Source organism: Mustela erminea, chromosome 3 (assembly GCF_009829155.1).
Source record: "Mustela erminea isolate mMusErm1 chromosome 3, mMusErm1.Pri, whole genome shotgun sequence".
Taxonomy (NCBI): domain Eukaryota; kingdom Metazoa; phylum Chordata; class Mammalia; order Carnivora; family Mustelidae; genus Mustela; species Mustela erminea.
In genome coordinates this window covers 114,706,236-114,726,653 of record NC_045616.1, presented here as the reverse complement: position 1 = coordinate 114,726,653, position 20,418 = coordinate 114,706,236, and the positions used below count along the sequence as shown (strand labels likewise).

The window sequence follows — 20,418 nt, the reverse complement described above, 5'->3', positions numbered from 1 at the left end:
CCTTTTTGCAGAGCAATGCAGGTGTCTCAAAAGGTTGTTTGAAAGGCAAATATAATACCGAATCTTATTCCATTTACTTTAATTATGATACTAAGGAAGGGGAATAGATCTTGCCCTTGAAATATAATAGAGTCATGCTTTAAACCCTGGACTGTCATTTTCACTCATTTACTTTTTAAAATGATAATCTCCCGATAAGACATAAATAATGGCATTTAAAATAGGTTCCCGACTTGGCGCAGCCACTAACTAGCTGCTGATCGTAGACTAGTCACTTACGCTCTGCGTGTCACTATTTACCTCATACGGTTCTTGTGAGGCTCTGGGGTTGGTGGTGTGAAAGCCCTTTGAAAGCAAGGTCTTATTTATTATCCATTATTGTCAAGAATATGAATAACAAGAAGGAACCGGCTGCACGTCAGAGATGGCTGAGGAGATTTGCAGGGCTGGAGGATTGTGGTCCCCGAGAAGAATGAACACGGAGGGAGGGGATGGGTTGAGAAATTTAAGGGAGGGGCATAAAAGGAAGAGAGGATCGGAGATCACGAAGGCTGGGGGCTTATGTCTGTCAGGCTGAACAGAGGGGGGAGGGCTGTGAGAGCTGGGAAAGGTGACCTGAATAAAATCACGCTGGTGGCCGAATTCGTAGAAGCCACATGAGGAAAGCAAAGAATAGCCACCCTCTCCTTGGCTTGCCATGTGGTTGTACAGGAGAGATGCCGGGTGTCCCCCAGGTGACCTTGGCCGCTTAGGGCTGTGGCTCCGCGGACGGGTGGGTCTGGGAGGCTGCCCCCTGCCTGGCGGCTGTGGGAGGGCAGAGCCGGGTCTGCCCACGGCGAATTCCCGCTGCCCAGTGCAACCTGGATTCAACCCCGGGGGTGGGCACGGAAGCCCCCCAGCTCAAGAGTGGGAGCACAGCCAGGAGTCAGGAAGAGGGGGGTGGGCAGTGCAAAGCCTGGGCAGGGCAGGAACAGTAGGGCAGCCTCGGGGCATGGTTCTGGAGAGCTGTGCCTGGGTAAAGGAGCAGGGCCCCTGCAGCAACAGGCCACCGATGCCCTGAGGGGATGGGGCTCCATCATTCGTTGCCGGCCAGCTTCTCCCGGGAGGCTGGGTTTTAAATGTGGGATTGCACCATGTGCAGAAAAACAAAACCAAGCCATCAAAACAAAAAACCCCCCGCAGGCACAACAGGACATGCCTGATGGTGTCGCTTGGGCCGCCCATTTGTGATCACGTTTGATCCCCATCTGCAGGCTCCGGGCACGTCCATCCCTCCCCCTCCCAGGGAGAAAGCCCTGCAAATTCACTTTACTCCTGTCCATCTGTAGGAGGTGACAGCTCAGTGCCTTTCGTCAATACTGGAGGGGAAGACAGACTCTGCTGTCCTGTTGCCACATGCCCACGGTGCTCCCCTTGCCTTCACTCCCAACTCTTCTCGCCAGAGGGGGAAGTAGCTGCAAAGGTGGGGTGGACCCAAGTCATTCATTCAGTCCTTCATTCCCTCAGTCAGTGACTGATGGTCGATAAACATCCCTCTAGGGCCACACACGGCCTGCTGCCGTAGTCGGTGCATGTCCGTTCCAGCGGGGGAAGGCAGACCGCGGGAAGTAAACACGCACAGAGTATAGCGTCGGAGGGTGGTAGGGGATACGAATAAAGATAATGCACAAGGAGAGAGCGATGGCAGCAGCTGTTCCAGGTTGGAAGACCAGGAGAGGCCTCCCTCCTCCCTCCTCCCACACTCTCGGTGATTTGACGAGATTTCCCTGGGTTTCCCTGGCCTCATTCTTAGGTGCTAATGAGCAGCTGGGGGTTGGCAGAGTAGCTACGGAGATAAAAAAGGATTTCCCCTACACCCTCTGTATCCCTGGCCTCTGAAGTAGGCTCAGCCCCAGCCAGGGGGAGCAGGTGCAAAGCTCAAATCCTGATTAAGAGTAAGTATTCCCATTTGTCTGTACAGCTGGAAACAGCTGGCCCGATGAGTCAGCCCAGAGGAGGGAGGCTGCAGGCCGCAGGCCAGAGGCTGGATGGAGGGTGCAGGAGGGAAGCTCCGGGCTCTGGCGGTCCGTCCTGCTCCGACAGCCTTCCTCAAAGGGGAATAGGCGGACAGTGCTGCCCCATAGAGGCACCTGCCCCATTTCCTGGCCTCTGACTGAACTCTTAGCATCAGATAATCACTTTTCTGGAATGTGCAAAGGCATCTCAAAATCTCTTTTTCTGAGACCGATAATGGCGGGTGGCGGGATGACTTTCCCTCTCAAAGGGGAAGTTCTTACCATGACCCACAAGGCCCAGTGTGATATACAGCCCTTGCTTCCTGGGCTGGCTTTGTAATTTTGGGGGGCCCTGTGCCAAAGGGCAAACTGGCCCTACTGCGTTATTGTGATCTCCCCGAGGATAGAGACTCTTATCTTTCTTTCTGTGTTGGTTTAATGGCGCTTCTATGGCCAACGCCTGGCCCCTGACAGAGTCTCACGATATGTTATTGTTGAATCAAAGTGTCTGAGTCCTGATGTGGCTGTATTGGTGGGGCCTCTTTTAACATTTATTAAGTACTCACTGCATTTTAGGCCCCGGGCTAAGGCTGTGGTTCTCAATGCTGCCCATGAGGACCATACCAGGAATTCTTAAAAATCCCCATGCCAGACTCTCCCGGACCAGTTCTGTGAGAATCAGTATTTCTAAGGATCCTACTGCGTGGCCGAGTTTGAGGACCAGGGGGCCTTGTTGTCCAAGGCTGCGGACATCAGCATCACTTGGCTGCCTCGGTCACTGCTGAGATACGTGCGACCGTGTTCAGAGATTCTGGACCAATATGTTTGAGAAGAGCCGAGCCTGTTAACACGATCCTCAGGGCATTTTGCTTACACCAGACTTCAATAACCTGAATTATCTTGTTGAATCTTATGACTGTGCCCATTTTATAGACAAGAATGAACAGAGAGGTTAAGTAGTTTGTTCAAGGTAAAGAGGTAGTAATTAGGAGAACAGGGATTCAAACTCAGGGCTCCTGAAGCCACGCTCTGAACTTACCCACCAATGCTGCTGCCTGTCCTCCGTCACAGAAACTGGGTGTGCTCCAAGAGTAGAGGGGCGATTTGGTTATGAAAATAAAGATAAGATTAAATAAAGACAGGATGCATCTAATATTGTCTATTTTGAACATGGACACATTGGCTAAATTACCAGCTCTGTGGCGATGAAACATCTCCAGCGGAGACCTGATCTCCATCCCAAGAGTCACTTGGGCTTTAAAAAAGTGGCAGAGCCGGGATTCAAACTTTGTTCTCCAGGTTCCAGATCTGGGGCCATTTTCCCCCAGACCCTCCGTCAAGTTCCACATAAGCAAGCGAATTGCTAGGCTCTTAGGGCATCCCAGAGTCCTTGTTGCTGGTGCCCGACACACAGTAGGCTCTTGGGCAGTGATGGCCAAGGGAAGGCTGACTGGACGGGTGGGTGGGTGAAGGGGTGAAAGGGTCTGAGTGGCACACTAGTCTATCTGGTGGGTTTACGCGCTCTAGTTTTCAAGTATGACCACTAGAGGACGATATCGGACAAGAAAAAGAAAAAGGGTTCACTGCTGTTTATAGGACTAGAGAAAATAATACATTTGTGGCTATGGATTTAAATCAAAAGGGGAGACTCTAATTCACAGAGTAATTAAAGTGAGCGTTGCTTTCCCCTGAGCTTGTGGGCTGATGGGACCCTTCCTTGAGCCACGGTAACATGTGGGGCCACCCCTGACCTTTCCAGATTTAAAATAAACAGATTAACAAGGGAGGAGGGGAAATCTTGGGCACCCTGAAATGTGGATGTTTCTAGAGAATAGGAGGTTTACCAAACCAAAAAAAAAAAAAAGGCATTTTGTAGCTTCCCAGACTTTTACAACATTGATGGGAGTTAATGTTTCGAAAAATGGTATTATGATGAAGTCGTATGCTGAATTAATTTTCCATAAATAAAACCATACATTTTCATATTGTTTTTTCTGCCCTATCATGGAGGTGTGTTCTCTCTGTGGAAAAACATTTTCCCCCTTTTTTCTGCTCCCTCTCCTCTCCATGAGCCCCACAGTAAGACAGACCTGGGTTTGAATCTGAACTACTATGCCTCTGGTTGTGTGACCTTGGGTTAATGGCTTTATATCTTTGAGGTCAGAGTTGTCAGTTAGAAAACAGGGGAATGAATGACAACGCAGAAGGTCTGTCATGAGATTCAAAGAGAGAACCTGTGGAAAGATGCCTCACGCCAGGTCCTCAATCCGGTGGCCACCTTCCATATTCTACCCCCTTTGGCTTGGCAAGAATGAGAAACAGGTACACGTCTCCCTTGGAGCTCCTTCCAGCTTCTTCTTCCAGCCCCTTCTCTCCTGTTTACATCAGACATCAAGAGTTTGGTTGTCAAAAGAACAGCTAAGTCTTTGGCAACAGTGAGCCTATTGCTTTTCCCTGGGGCCACCATCACTGACCCCAAGATCACATTTGAGAAGGTCCCGCCCTGGAGAGAGACCCAGAGGAATGAATTTCAAACAGCAGCCTCTCGGACTGAACACCTCCTTTGTGCTAATGATGGTTACAATTATAATAACATTTCCTGGCACAGATGAGGCCCTGGGCTCTGTGCACCATGTTTTGTACGCAATTTCCCCCCTGAATTCTTAACTACGCACCTCAGAAGCTGGGTGTTTCAGCAGGGTCGTCTTACAGATGAGGAGACTGAGGATCAGAGAATTTACGTGACTTGGAGACCGCGTAGCTTTGAGGGGCGAAGACGGAGGCAAACCTAGGTCTGATTCCAGAGCTTACTGTGGAGAAGGAGGTGACTCTATTCCAAGGTGACATCATAAAAGGGGGGGGTGGGGGCAAGGTTGAAAAGAAGGAGAGGACACATGACAGAGAGACCGGGAAGCTTGATGGTGGTGGTGTCATTGGAACACAGCCCTGAGATTAGGTTGGGTTTCAGCAGGCAGAGCTGAGGAGGGAAGGGGCAGTAGAGGTGAAGGAAGCACCAGGATTTGAGGCAGAGAGGTTGGAAAACACGGGGTTTGTTGTGGGGACATGCGTGTGTCAGGAGTACGTCTCCGTAGAGGGTAGAGGCTACCTCTCCTTATTTGCGTTTTACAGAGGAGGAAAGCGAGGTCCAGGGGAGGTAAGTAGTTTTAGTTGTGGTCCCCCAGCTAAGAGGTAGAGCTGGGATTTGAACCGCCCTCTGTCTGGCTCCAGAGCCATTATAGGTAGAGCTCACGGGGGGTCTCAAGTCTGTCACCACCTAAGGGGAGGCTTTAGGACCTGAAGGTTCTGGGAGGATTCTAGGTCCGGCAGCCCATCCATGCCTAAAGCAGCTTACCGGTGTCTCCCCTCAACCCCGCTATCCCCCCTCTGAAATGCGTGGGAGCTTGGAAGGGGAGAATAGTGGGGAATGGGACGATTTTCAGATTCTCAGACAATTGCAGCGAGACTGTACCTTTGCACCACACCTGCCTTTTTACTCCCTCCTTCCTGGGATCCGGTTCCTCTCTTGCATTCTTTCACATTTAATAATCATAGCTTGTTAACCGCATGCTGGATCCTGGGATAATAATGAGGCCTGAAGACAGTTTGGAAGCCTGTGGGAGGTCACGTAGCTAGCAAGTGGTTTCAGTCCCACTTGAGGGACTGAATGAGGGCTTCAGTCCCAGCCTGAGCCACTCGCCACAGTGCGGGTCCCCTCTCCTCTGCTTCTCCGGCTTCTCACAATGGCCCCAGAGAGGTCTCTGGGCTCAGGAAGTCTGACCTGCTTGCCAGGGCTCGAGGTTGGTGAGCCAGACTCGGAAGCTGAGCCCAGTCTGTGTCAGCACCTTCAGCTTAGGGCCCACAGCCGCCCCCTTCTTTCACAGACTCTCCGGAGGCCCAAGAAACAGACGTACGAGGCAGTGGCTCTCTTTTGCTTGGAAACATAGGTCCCCCAAAAAGAACTGTGTTGGGAATGTGCACTAAGATGTTTCTGAACTTTTTAATCAATTTATTTATTTTTAAACACTTTATTTATTTGAGAGAGAGAGCGAGAGTGAGCATGAGAGGAAGGAAGGTCAAAGGGAGAAACAGCGGGGAGCCCAACATGGGGCTCGATCCCAGGACCCTGGGATCATGACCTGAGCCAAAGGCAGATGCTCAACAGACTGAGCCACCCAGGTGTCCTGAAGTTTTTTTTAAATACTAAAAACAATATTGTATTTTTGATTTATTTTGAATTATTCTTGACTCTTCACCCACTCATTGAAAAGGACTTCTGGTGCACCCTCTAGGTAGCAGATGCTGTCCGAGGCACAGGTGTCCTGGTCCCTGTGTCCATGTTGCCAACAGTCTAGTGATACACACAGGGAAGTAAATAGGTGGTTGTAATATGGGGCTGGGAGGGGAGAGTTGAAGGTTGTTTTGAGAGATGCTTAAACATGGAGGTCGGGGGTGGCTTCCTGGAGGAAATAATGTCAAATCTGGAAGGAGGTGACGGGGTGAAGAGGCTTTGGGAAGAGTGTTGGAATCTTAAGGAAGAGCAGGACCAAGCTCAGAGTGGAGAGAGGGAAGGGGGTATAGAGCAGCAGCATCTCACCCGTGGGGCAGGAGTGTGGTGTTTTAGTCACCCAGGGCCGCCATGACAAAGGGCCACACGCTGGGAGGCAGAACCTAGGAGGCATCTTATAAGGACGCCAGTCACGCTGGACAAGAGTGTGCCCTAATGAAGCCATTTTAACTTAATCACCTTTTTAAAAGCTCTATCTCCAAATACAGTCTCCTTCTGAGGTACTGGAGGTTGGGGCTTCAACATGTACATTTGGGGGTGATGGATGCAGTTCGGATCATGACAGACAGGTCCAGCAAGTCCGAGGAGCCGTGTTAAGGAGTACGGACTCTCTCTGAAGGCAGGGGGAGTCATTGCAGAGCCCGAGGCAGAATGACGGTGCTGCGGTTTGCACTTGACAGAGTTCTTATAGCAGCGAGGGTGAAGAGTTGAAGGATGGAGAGGAGTTCAGCAGTGGTTAGAACACCCTCTGAGAGAACCTGGCAGAAGGAGAGACTCTGGAGGTAGAAAGCACAGGATTTGTGATGGGCTTCCCAGGAGGGCAGGACAGGGGCTTGTCACGATGAGCTGGCTGTCTGGTTGGGGTCTCTTGGTGCACCATGCAGATTCTTACTGTGCATTTTGGAGGAGAGCCTGGCCCAGGAGAGGGGAAGGAGACGAGTCCAGGTTGCGGGGTGGGGGGTGTCTGAGTGGAGGCAGGTTTCCAGCTCTGAAAAGAAGTCTGGAAGTCTGGGTTGGATGGTTTAGGACTCATTAGCTCTGGATGGTAATTGAAGCCATGGGAGCTGTTGAGGGAGGGGTGCTAGCCCTGAGTTTGAATATTCAGGAGTGAGCTGAAACTTTTCTTATTAAAGCTGGAGATATGTGTGCGTGGAATGATGAACACCCCTGCTGATAGGGAGACCTAGTTAATTTTCCTGCATGTTCTCCTGTCTGAGAGCCATGGGGAGCCTGGAGTGAAGGGGGTCTCCTGGGTGTTAGCTCCCTTCCCGAGGCCTGAGGTCATTTCATCAGTTTTTGATACTTAATGAGTCACTGGAGTGATTCAGCCCAGGTACCCCACCCGGGAAGGACACACAAGCAACTCTTTCAGACTGCACCACCTGCCTTGTGGATCCGTGGGGCGGGGAGGGAGAGGGCGCTGTGCCTCTCGGAGCCTGTCGGTGATGGAGGCTTGCCTGTACAGGAACAGGTAATGAATGATGCCAAACAGCTACAAGTATTTGCTGGGCTCGAGGATCATGACACATACTTTTGGTAGTAGTAGGTTTTTAGATTTGTCTTTTTTTTTTTTTTTTTTATTAAAGATTCTGTTTATTGGGACGCCTGGGTGGCTCAGTTGGTTGGACGACTGCCTTCGGCTCAGGTCATGATCCCGGAGTCCCGGGATCGAGTCCCGCATCAGGCTCCCAGCTCCATGGGGAGTCTGCTTCGCTCTCTGACCTTCTCCTCGCTCATGCTCTCTCTCACTGTCTCTCTCTCAAATAAATAAAGTCTTTAAAAAAAAAAAAGATTCTGTTTATTTATGTATTTATTTGTGAGAGAGAGCACTAGAGAGAGAGAGCAAGCACAAGTAGAGGGCAGAGGGAGAAGGAGAAATGGGCTCCTCAACCAAGAAGGGAGCCCGAAGTGGGGTTCCATCCCAGGACCCTGGGATCATGTCCAGAGCTGAAGGCAGACACCTAACCGACTGAACCACCCAGGCGCCCCTACATTTGTCTTTTTAAGATGCCTTTCCTGACCACTTTTAACATAATAACAGCTGACATTTATAGAGTCCCCAAGAGATTCCTGACCACGTGCAAAGCATTTGACCTGTGTCGCCTCGGTTCATCCTCGCAGGTGGGCACTGTGGTTATTCTCGTTTTTCTGATGAAGACAGCACAGCTTGGAGAAGGGGAGACGCTTATGCCAGGCTGTGCCGTTGGCGACGGAGGGGCCTGGACGCGAACCCTAGCAGGCTGATGGCAAGGCCACCCGGCTGCCGTGAGCATTGCTTCCTGGAAGCAGGACCTTCGCCTCACCTGTTTCCCTGGCCTCATAGTCAAAACACCTGGGGCCCATCCGTACCTCCCCTACGGGCTGAGGTGTGACATGGGTAGATTGCTGACCTTCCTGCCTCGCAGTCTTCCGCCTCTCATAAAATAACAGTGCCTACTGTTTTTTGGGAGTGAGTTTAGTGATAATCCGTCATGAGTCGGAAGCGCTTAGCTCCACGCTGGGAACATAGGAAGTGCCTGGGGCAGATGGGATTGTCCAAAGATGGCCATATCGATGTTGATACCTTCCCACGGGCTCTTTTTCCCATGTGATGGTGACACTCCTTCCCTGACCACTGGGTTTAGAATCCCTTTTCTTGAACCAGCATGTGCTTGGCCAGCAGAGTACAACGGAAAGAACACTGACTTCTGAGGCTAGGTCATTAAGCGTCCACCTGCCTCTCTCATTTGGTCTATCTCGAGACACGGGCCTGGCTGTCTGAGGCTTCCTACCCTGGGCACCAACCAGACTGAGTGAGACCAACGGCCCCGCCTCAGAGCCGCCGCCAGGATGCCGAGGAGAGCAGAGGCAAACTGTCCCCACCAAGCCCTGACCCGACTGCGGATCTGTGAGCAAAACAAATGTTTTTCTTTTAAGCCTCTATGTTTTGCGGTGGTGTCGTATGCAGATTAGATAATAAGAACAATGCCCAAGAAATGGGTCTTGATGTTCTTACTTCTCCCTGAATTAGTGCACTGTCACTAATTCCAGAAGTAGGCTATAAATCAGGAAGATAATGTCTGGAGGTGGGGTAAATTTGGGTTCTGGAAAATCCCCAAAGTGTGTCAACTCCTATTGGCTGTTTGAGAGTTAACGAGCGGCTATGAAAGCTGATTGGATCATCTGAGGAGGGAGGGTTTGTACTATGCAAATGAAGGACAAGCAGGATGAAACCCCTGAAGGTGCGATGGTATGTAGTAAGGTGAGGGTTCTGCCATCATTTCTCCTTTGTGAGCCTGGTGGGCTTAGGTAATACATCCTTTGGGATATCTTAACCATTCCCCAACGCTCTCATATCACTAATATCATTTCAGCCACACCATACGTCTCCAGGATGGGGTAGGACAGGGAGTCCTCACCCCATATTCCAGTTGGGCAAACTGAGGTACAGGGAAGAGAGGTAATAAGATTCAAGGACATATGGCTTCTCAGGGGCAGAGCAAACTCTCCTTGCTTTTAGAGCTTAGCTCTTCAGCCTGCGAGCTGTGTAACTTGAGGCAAGCAGATTGGCCTCTCTGTCCCTAAATTTTCCCATCTGTAAAATAGGGTTAAAAACAGTACTCCTTTAGAGGTGCCTGGGTGGCTCAGTCCATTAAGCACCTGACTTGATTTTGGCTCAGGCTATGATCTCAGGATTGGGAGATTGAGCCTCGGGTCAGCCTCCATGCCTGGCATGGAGCTTTCTTAGGATTCTGTGTCTCCCTCCCCTTTGATCTTCCTCCTCCCCTCTGCTCTTCCTCCTCCCCTCCCTCTCTTAAAAACAAACAAACAAACAAACAAGAAAACAAACAAACAAAAAACTCCTTCAGATGGCTGTAGTGAGGATTAAATCAGATATTTCATGTGCAGAGTTTCAGATGCTCCTGGCATATAGGAACAAGGTAGGAAGTGGCTGGGATGGGGTTTAGATTAGGTGGTCTACCTCCAGACTCCATACTGCTGAGACAAGTCCTGGCAATTCCCATCAGTCCCCCAGAAGGACAGAGAGCACTAGCCCAGGTCTCCCACTGTGCCCCATAGAGCATGATTTTGAGTCCTCCCTGGTCACCCTTCTCTGTTTCCTGTGCCTTAAATCCATGACTCCCTGAACCAAAGGAAGTGCCGTCCCCTCCTCTCGTATTAATGCAGCCTGAGATCACACTGCTCTTTTGGCAGTCACATCGTACGGTTGACTCATCCTGAGCCGGCAGTCAGAATCCTAAGTGTTCTTACCACATGTGCTAGCATCAGGCTGCACTCTTGCCCAGCTAGGATCGGGGCCATGGGAGATTTTAAAAACCTGACTACAGAATTGTGTGGTTTGTTAGCTTTTGCACACTGCTACAGCCAGTCTAAGAAAGAACCCAGATGAGCTCCTCCTCCCTGGGTACTTGGAGACACCCAATACATTTTTAATATACCCTCTTTTTTTTAGTTCGTTTGAGTGGCATGCTGTTTACTTGCAGCGGAAAAAGCGAGCGGCAGATTGCCTTCTGAGTGGTCTGTGTGTAGGAAGAAAGGGGGTGTGGCTTGGATGTTGTGGACGAGTGCAGAAAGGGGGGGCTTGGGAAGGTTGTGCCACGTGCCAGCTCTGAGCCCCAACTTTGACTGCCACCTGAATAGGACAGAGTGAGGACAGAGGCTGTGTTCTGGGAGGACACTGGCAGAATTAATCAGGCTTCTAGTACATTGGCTGTTCAAATGGGTTCTGACTTCCCCAAATGTATTGTCACCTAACCCACATTCTTCCAGATCCCACAGGATGAAGTGATATTTTTGTCATGTCTAATTTCTTGCCGAACTACAAACTGGTCTCGTTTGGGCCAGGGATCTGCCTGCCTGTATCCCGACGGGCTGTTGCAAGGGGCAGACTCAGCCATGCAAACCTGTCTTCGGAGAAGTGGCTATGGAGGCTGGCCAGATACCCCAAAAATGCTTGTGTGTGAGGCCTAATCACATTAATGTCAGGGTATTTCTTAAGGAAATCCCCCCAAGTTAACTTACATTTAATCTAATTTATGTCATTTAAAATCCTGAATCAATAAAGCCATGGGTAGAATTACTTTAGCAGGACCCACCTGGTAGTTTCTTCCGGGAATAAGGCTCTGCAGTTCATCTAATGCATCATTGTCTCCTCTTTTGGCTTCAGATGGGCTCTATCTTCTTTAGCATCAGTTCTTGGTAACTTTTGCTTGACCGCTCTGTAGGAAACAGTGTTACCTTCACTCTAGGCAAAGGAAGGGGGCTCTTCCCAAGATGTGGGCAGAGTTAAGGGCTTCCAACCAGGGAAGCTGATGCCTCACCCTGAGCTCGCCAAAGCTGGAAGGTTTATCCCTGCACCACTGAGTAGGCAGAGGAGGGAGCAGCAGTTCCTAGGGTCAGAAGAAAGTGGTTGTAGTTACAGGGATTGTAGGAGAGGACGCCTGGCAGGACTTTGGCCTTGGGTACAGGGAGGCAGCCCACTTGTAACCACCCCCCGCCCCCAGCAGGGAAGGAGCTGGCAAATTAGCATCTCAGCCTCATTCTCTCCTCTCCCTCAATCTCCTGCCAGTGCCTCAATGGGCGGAATCTAACTCAAAGTCAGGACAAGACATCCTGTGGAAACAATCCACACATGCTAGCCTGCTGGGGGCACAAGGAAGGGTGGAAATAGGTGAAAAGTGGACCTGGGAGGGAGAAATGGGAAATGCGCAGCACTTCCTAAACTAGGCACCCGCTGTTTGCCTCCCCAGATTAGCGCTTGTTCTAATTCATTGTTGCTCCTGGGAGATCAGGCGTGTGGTGAGGGCTGACTTGGTCTTCTGATGAGGGCGGACTTGGTCTTTGCACTGTTCCCAGGGCCCACCCCTGGGCGTGGTTTGCTGTGGTGCGCACTAGACCTTGGGAAACGAGCGGCTGGCTATACTTCTGGTGTCACTGCTCCAGCCGTACAGCTCTGCGAGCAGCGAATGGCCCAGTACACCGCTTGCACACAGAAGGGACTACTGTGGGCACAATCATGGGCACGATTGAGTGAATGGATGAATTGTTAGGGTGGAACCCCTTGACAACCCCATGATGCTAAGTTCGTGTCACCATTCAATCCCAAATTCATTAAATTTGGCAAGACCGGTTCCTTTGGCCTAGGCACGGTAGCATACACATTATTATCTCTCGTCCCATATCCACACCACCCGGTTCTGGTAGCTTCTCCTCCATTTCCTCAGAAGCAGACCAGGGTTAGTTACCTCAGACTGTTCTTGGGAATTGGCCTTAAATCGGCCAAGGATGGGAAATGTGTTTCTTCTCTCTCTTTCCACTTTGTCTTTGTCTTTTTTTTTTTTTTTAAGTGTATCAGAGGTAGTATTGTTTGCATTTGAAGAGCAGATACGCAGAGAACAGGAGGAGAATTTCAGACTTCGCAGGCTATACGGTGATGCTGTTAAAGTTTTGGGCTTTGTCCCTTCATTGCTTGGGTTGGGATCCCAGCACTGTCACTTCTTAGCTGTGTGACCTGAGGCAAGTTACTTACCTTCTCTGTGCCTCCCATTTCTTAATCTTCAAAATAGAAGGGTTAAATGGGTCAAAGCCTGCAAACACTTAGTACAGTGCCTGTCACATGGAGAACACTCATTAAATATCATCAGGGGCTTCACCATCCGAGCAACTGGAGAAGAAAAAAAAATTGATGCAATTCGACTTTCTTAGGAGATGGAGAGAAGAGGGTGCCCGGGTGGCTCAGTGGGTTAAGCCGCTGCCTTCAGCTCAGGTCATGATCTCAGGGTCCTGGGATCGAGTCCCCGCATCCGGCTCTCTGCTTGGCGGGGAGCCTGCTTCCTCCTCTCTCTCTCTCTGCCTGCCTCTCTGCCTACTTGTGATCTCTCTCTGTCAAATAAATAAATAAATTCTTAAAAAAAAAAAAAAGAGAGACAGAGAGATGAGAGTAGAATTTCACAATCCTGGTACAAATTGGAATGAACCAGATGTTTCTCAAGGGCTGCTTGTCTCTTCCTTCCCGCTCTGATGTGGGGTAGGTATAGAGGGAAAAGGATCTGAAACTGTTTCCAAAGGGGTTATTCAAAACTAAGCTGTTGTCTTTTTATTTTTTGAGAAAAATCTAAAGACCAGGGACTGTATCTGGTATTCTCGCTTCCTTTTCTGAGAAAGTTCATGAGTTCTTGGCCCCGAATAAGCTTAGTTCTCTACAGCTTCCCACAAGGAAATTAAATTTTCAGGTCCTGCAGAGAAGTTTAGTTATCACTAATATGATCATTGGTGCTGTCACTGTAGGGGCAGGGAGGGGGTGGAGGATGGATTTGACAGCGATGAGAAAATATTCCTCCTCCGGCCTCCCCGCTCAGACATACAGGCACACACAGATATACACGCACACGCACAGACACCCCCCCCACACACACACACACAGACACACACACAAAATGTGACACACTCCCTCAAGGACACACCAGTGCCACCACACACATCTCTTCACAGAAGAGGCACTTTCTCAGGGGCAGTTAGTATCCTGGATGATTTTTTTAAAAAACTCAACCTGACCAGCATTTTTGGGATGTTTATTTAGCCAGAGCTAAGCATTGAGGGAGGTGAGGAGAAAGGCATGTTACCAGCATGATTCTGTCCTCGCCCTGCCTTCTAGGAGATTTCAAAGCAATGTACTGGGGGAGACAGAGTTACCTCCCAGAGTCTGAGGAAAGGTAGACTGTGACAAGGACTTCTCAGGAGGTTAAGAAATTGCTAATGATTGCTTTCTTTTGGGGCACCTGGGTGGCTCAGTATGTTCGGCATCTGCCTTTGGGGTCCTCGGAGGGAGCCCTACATCAGGCTCCCTGCTCAGCAGGGGGTCTGCTTCTCCCTCTGCCCCTCCTCCTCCTCGAGCTTGCTTTCTCTCAAATAAATAAAGAATCTGCAAAAGAAGAGGAAAAAGAAAAAAAGATTGCTTTCTTTCTTTGACATATTTTTAAATGGGCTTCAGGTGTTTCACACATTCTCAGGGCGGTTTTGGTCGACCAGCTGTGTTCTGCATTGGTCTGGATTTGAATATTTGATCTGCTGCTTAAAAGCAGTGACACTTTTGAGCCTGATTTCTTAGTCTGTGTACAGGATATCAATATTACCTGTATGTATTAAGATTGTGTTCTGCTGGAAATAACAAAGATCAAATAGCAGTGGCTTAACCAAATAGGAGAGTGTTCTTCTCATGTTAACAAGCAGTTCAGAGGTGGGCAAACCAGTATTGGCGCCATTTCCAAGGGACTCATCAGGGACCCAGGCTCCTTCGGTCTGGCTGCCCAAGCACCCAGAACCACAAGGTGACTGAGAGATGAGTCAGTTGCCTTTGTCCCCCATTTGAAGAGCTTTCTGGAGAGTCCCCCTAAGTGACTCCATCTTATACTTCCCTGGCCACAACTATGCCAGGATGACCAACCTTACCTCCAGAAGAAGATGGGATATCAAGTTTTTTTTTTTTTAAGATTTTATTTATTTATTTGACAGACAGAGATTACAAATAGTCAAAGAGGCAGGCAGAGAGAGAGGAAGGGAAGCAGGTTCCCTGCTGAGCAGAGAGCCCTATGTAGGGCTTGATCCTAGGACCCTGGGATCATGACCTGAGCTGAAGGCAGAGGCTTTAACCCACTGAGCCACCCAGGCACCCTGGGATATCAAGTATTTTAACTGCACAGTGTTGCCTCAAACAAAACTGAGGTTTCCCGAGGAAGGAAGAAGGGGAGACCCTGTCAGTATCTAACACACTATTTTGGAGTTCTGGAGAAGATTCCCTGAGGTAATTCACATCAAACTCGGCCCAATACCTGACATGTGGTAACTGTTGTTATCAGCTGACACTCTCCTCAGTGTCTTCTCTGACGACCCCCCGTGAGACAGCCAATGGAGCCTTGCTCTCCTCACTGTTCCAGGACTCCCTGCACCCAAAACTCAGGCCTCACGACTCAAGCAATCTCAGCCTCTCCAGGAAGTCTTCCCTCACCACTCTGGTCCTCAAAGATACCATCTGCTCTTTTGAAAACCTGTAGCACAGACATACACTATCACTCAGTTGTCATTTAACATATATTTCATGGCATAACTAAATCTATATTCGCGTGTTTATTTTTCTTCTCAGCTTATAAGGCAGAAATTATATTTTATCCCCACATCAATGCCTCAAAGCTCTCATGACTGGTTATACACATAGTAGGTGCCAATACTGAATAAATTGCAGGGCATACTGAGGTGGCCAGCTTCGGTTCCAGTTGCTGGGAGGGCTGGGATGTGGTATGCCAGGGATTTCTTCACGTGTGTGCAATAATGAATCACGCCTTTGGGGGACATTTGCTGCTCTGTCGACATTGGTTTTCATGGCTAACATAGCCAAGTTGTGGTCATGTCAATGTGCAATGGGGTCACTCTCCAAAGAAGCAGGGATCACAGGCGAGGTTTAAATGCTATTGGAAATCAAGTCATCAGTTGTTTCATCAATTGAGCTCCTGCTGTGTGTAAAGAGCAACACTGAGTATGGACCACTTGTTCCTGTCTCATTTCCCATAACCTCTTCCTATCTTGAGGTAAGATGAGCTCCATTGTGCAGCAACACTCACTTTCTTCAAGCTGTGAATTGAAGGGACTTCCTTGAGTCCTTCAATTTCAAAACCATCTCCTAAATGAGACCCAGCCTCTTGCTTTCAAAGGGACCCTTGACAAATAATTAAGAAAGAAGAACATGAAGCAGGACTGTTATGTGTTGGAAAGCCCTATATGTACCTGCCCCCTTTCCAGCCAGCTCATGGCCTGGTTTTTGTGGGTTTCCCGAATGAGCTACCAGAAACCCTCTTTCTCCCTATCCAGTGGAAAGGAAAGGATTTGTCTTCAAGCCGATTGCTTTTCATCCCTTAAAGTGAGTGAATTTGGCAAATAATTTCTGAGCCTTTGTTGTGTATAAGGTACTGTGCTGGCATGGATAACAAGAACAGATATTAAATCAATTAAATAACTGATTAGAAAGATATTTGATTAGACTGTGCTAGCTAATGGGGATAGCTTTATCTTTTTAAGACTGATAGAGCACTTTCTGTGTCTATGGGCAAACCCCAGGCTTATATATGTTTTCTCTTTGGATCCCTGAGGGTTTATATCCAAACTCTGAAACAGGTGGAAAATGGACTAATTATCTTTTACCTCCTGCCTTGTGTTTAAATCCCTGAAGGAGGAGGACAGCTTTGAGATCTAAAATGAGGATCTGATATTCTGGGAAGAGACCCCCTTTCAGTTGAAGTGCCCCACGCCAATATGGGGTGGCTTCAGCTGAACACAAGTGGCCACACTTTTAGGCAAAGAGGGCTGTGCCATCTCCCCTATGCCTTGCCTCTGAGTCTCAGGTCTAGTCAATGTGGATGAGATCTCCAAATGCCCCTACCGCCCCATCTGATAGGGGAGAAGGATGCAGTTAAGAAGTCAGAATTAAGTGCCTGCCACGGGGTCGCTGGGATGTGACTTGAGGAGACATCGTAACAGAGTGTCCAGTGAGGGGCCAGAGCTGGGGCTCAGGGAGGATACAGCCAAGTCTCAGGATCAACAGAGCCAAGGAGATGCTGAATCATAGGGAGGACAACCTTCATTTACTGAGCCGCTGTTACATCAGTGGTGGATGCTTCAGAGATGGGTACAACAAAGGGAGAAGCACCCAGGGCCAGAGGGATGCATACCTCAGTAGAGGCCAGCCCAGACATTGGGTGGCACCTGGACCTGCCAAGATGACAGGCATGATCTAGAATAGATAAGCTGCCCATAAGGCCAGAGTGGTAAGAAAAAGCCTTGTGGGAATTTAGCTTCACTCCAGAGGAGACAAGAAGAAGGGGAAGGGGAAGACTGTTCAGTTGAATTGAATAAGTTAGCCCCAAAGGAATGGGCTTCGGCCAGAGGAATGAGGGCATTATCTTGCTATGGAAAGAGTAAGAGTGTTTGTTTGTTTGTTTTTGTTTGTTGTTTGTTTGTTTGCCATTTTCAGAAACAGTCGTACCAGAATTGTGACTTTGAACTTTATACCCACCAGGGGGGTTAGGTCAAAATATTCTCAAGTAGTTTCTTTTCTGACCTTCTCTTGGCTTCTATCTCAGAGAGCCTTCTCAAAAGCTGAAGTGCTTGCCAGGACCAAGGTGGGTATTAAACCCATGAATAACGGCTGAGGCTTCGTCTGAAGCCTTCCCTTCCCCTGAAGGGAAGCATATTCATATTCGTCTTTTAACCAATGGAGAAACCAGAAGATGACTCACCCTTCAGAGCTGAGGGGGATGTCATGATGCCTTTGACAAGAATCCCTCTGGCTTCTGGATTTTTCTAGGTGAGGTCAAGGCAGCCCTGTGAGGAGCGCATGAGAGAAGGGAGGCAGGGAGGGCTGGGAAGAGAGGTGGTGGCCATTTTGGACAAGGGGCTCATCCTGCCACAGACTGCATCTCCACACAGAGGTAGGCTTCAGTTCTGAAATGCAGCTCCCGACTCAAACACCCACCCTCAGATTCACACACTCACCCATGGAACTGTCCCTCACCACCGCAGCAATGAGTGACCCGACCCGGAAGCCCTTTCCCCTTCCACAGGCAGAAAGAGGAAGGAATTATGGAAAAACAAAAACAAAAACAAAAACAAAACTTCAGTAGAGAGAAGTTGGGGTGGGGGGGCAGGGGACAGCTTCATTTCTCCCTTCCTTGGAGTATAAGCAATTCCACCTAATTTCTTTCACACTAAATGAGGTTGCCAAGGAAATCGATGTGGAGCGACCCCCACAGTGTGGGTTGAACTCAATATACTTCTTCATAAACCAGATCAATTAAGAGGTGATTATTCACTTTACAGGCAAATGCTTTGCTTCTGCACAGGATTCCTTTAAGGAGGACTTTCCTAGGGCACCTAAGAATTTGCTTCCAGACCATGAGTATCTGATGGAAGGCAGAGGAAGGAAGAGAAACAAGAGCTCTCGTCTGCTGTACCTCCAGGAGGAATGAAGACAAATGATGAAGGATTTCTGAAATCATGTAAATCAATGGAAAAAACAAGATGGATTCCCCAAATTAAATTTATATGCAATTTTGCCTAGCATTATAAAATATTAGCTTTTGCAAAAACCTAACATTTGCTACTATATGCTGAACTGACATGTTCATGACATGATTTATTTACATGAATCCTCATGACAACCAGAGATGTGGATATTATCCTCACCTGTCATTGAGTAAACCAAGGCCCAGGATGGGAAGACACTTGTCAAAGGTCACAGATATTTCAAGTTCACATCACTCCATAAATCAATGCTCATAAATCCAACTGTGTGTGTGTATATGTGTGTGTGTCTGTCCCTTGTGGGTTTTGTTTTTCTCCCGAATGAAGCACAAAGGGTTAATCAACATTCATTCCTCCATTTGAAAATGTTTTCTAAAAAGGAAACTATTTTTGGATAGAGTGAATTAAAGAGTAAACATGAGTCTTGCTGTTAGTTTATTTTCCCTGAGTGCACACACTCCTCCAACAATAATTCATCCAGGATGTGAGCTGGAACTCATTAGAAGTCACCAGGCCTGGGGGAGAAGATAAAACCACGATTAAAGACATCTGAGCCTTTTAGGACAATTTGTTATCTTGGATTTCATTTTTAATAGGAGACACTAATTCACACAAGAAGTCCCCGGGGCAAGTGAATGGTGCCATGTAATTGTTGTTGGTCTCTGGGGTGTCCAGGCATGAGCTGGCTCCTGGGCTGGGCAAGGTGCCAGGCCTAGGGACCCTTGGAACTTCGATCAGTGTGGTGTGTTGGTGGTGGTGGTGGGGAGGTGACCTCTTACTGCTCCATGAAACAACATGACTCCAAGTTGTCCCTTATGAGCTGGCTCTTTTTTAAAAAAAAAGTTTTCTCCATTCATCATGCTGGGAAGGTGAAGACCTGGCCCATGAGATCAAATTCAAAAGCAGTATGGTAGGAGAGATGAGAGAGCTACTATTCTGAGCACCAGATTCTCCCCGGTAGCTAAGTGGGTGATAATGATCCACAGTGGGTCTCAGGTCCCTTGTCTGTAAAACGAGGAGCTGATGATACAGTCTCTCAGGTCCTTTTCAAACCTGGGACAGATCAGAAGGGCAGAGTAGGAGAAAGGCATCCTGGAGCTCTGTTCCCCAGCTGAAGCCCTTCCCAGGCTGAGATATTGGAATGACAACAACAGTAGCAGTGAAGGAATGTTGCTATGTACCAGACGCTGACATGATGGTAAATACTGTGCGTTCTGGGGCAATCCTATGGAGTAGGTACTGTTCCCTTCACTTCGCAACTGAGGGGCCTGGAGCGCAGAGGGAATGTACCGGAAGTCGCACAGCCCCGGGTGGACGACCTGCAGGACCTGTGCCCCCAACCACTACAAACCTCATCTGTAAAATGGGAATCACGACAAACCCTCCTCAGAGTGTTTCAGTGAGGATGAAGTGACATTCTGAGGCAAAGTGCTTAGCATCGTTCCTGGCTCATGGTAATAGCTAATTAAGTAAAGTGTGTTTGTTTAGCTCACAGAAGCTAATGGGAATAAGAGACTTAATTATTGTCTTCAAATATATGAAAGATTTTTAACGATTCACTTATGTTTCATGAATATTGAGCCCCTACAGAGCCAGACTAAATGCTTTGTATTATTCTTAAGTCTGTGTCATCCAGGAAGAGAATTTAATTTAAACAGGAGAAATTTAATTAGACAGAAAAATAACTTGACCTTCATTCTGGCTGCAAAATTCCAGAATAAATGATTGCAATTAGCTATGCAGGTTGTATTTTGGTGTTTTAAGTAAAGAATTACCATCAGAAGTGCTTCCAGGTACAGCTGTGCAGGTTGCGTACTGTACAAAACCAGGGGTGGCCATTTGCACCATAGTCTATGTGAATAGCATTCTCTGCAGTTCCTTCAGTACACAGTCTGCATGGCTGTTTGTGGCAGTCCTGTCTATTTGTTCTGAAGTGTTTAAGTGGAAGCTGGTCCTGTTTCAGCTGTAGGAATCCTTGGCTTTGAATAAAAGTTGAGAGTTGAGATGATTATCTAAGAAAGGTAAACATGTGGCTTGCACAATACAAGTCACCATTCGGGGTTCCATGAC

At 48.5% G+C, this 20,418-nt stretch overlaps 1 long non-coding RNA gene across 2 annotated transcripts in view; it reads left to right on the top strand.

Annotated features, from left to right (window-relative positions):
* The window catches only part of LOC116586765, a 33,185-nt gene extending 14,382 nt beyond the window's left edge, over positions 1-18,803 (top strand). Inside the window, exons 1-5 of one of the 2 annotated variants that reach the window (XR_004284143.1) lie at positions 4,868-5,148; positions 8,401-8,544; positions 8,942-9,166; positions 17,409-17,632; positions 18,145-18,803. This is a non-coding gene — a long non-coding RNA (uncharacterized LOC116586765). Of the gene's footprint in view, positions 1-4,867; positions 5,149-8,400; positions 8,545-8,941; positions 9,167-17,408; positions 17,633-18,144 lie in introns of those variants that run through there. The other variant, XR_004284142.1, reaches the window with a different exon arrangement.
* The last annotated feature ends 1,615 nt before the right edge of the window (positions 18,804-20,418 follow it).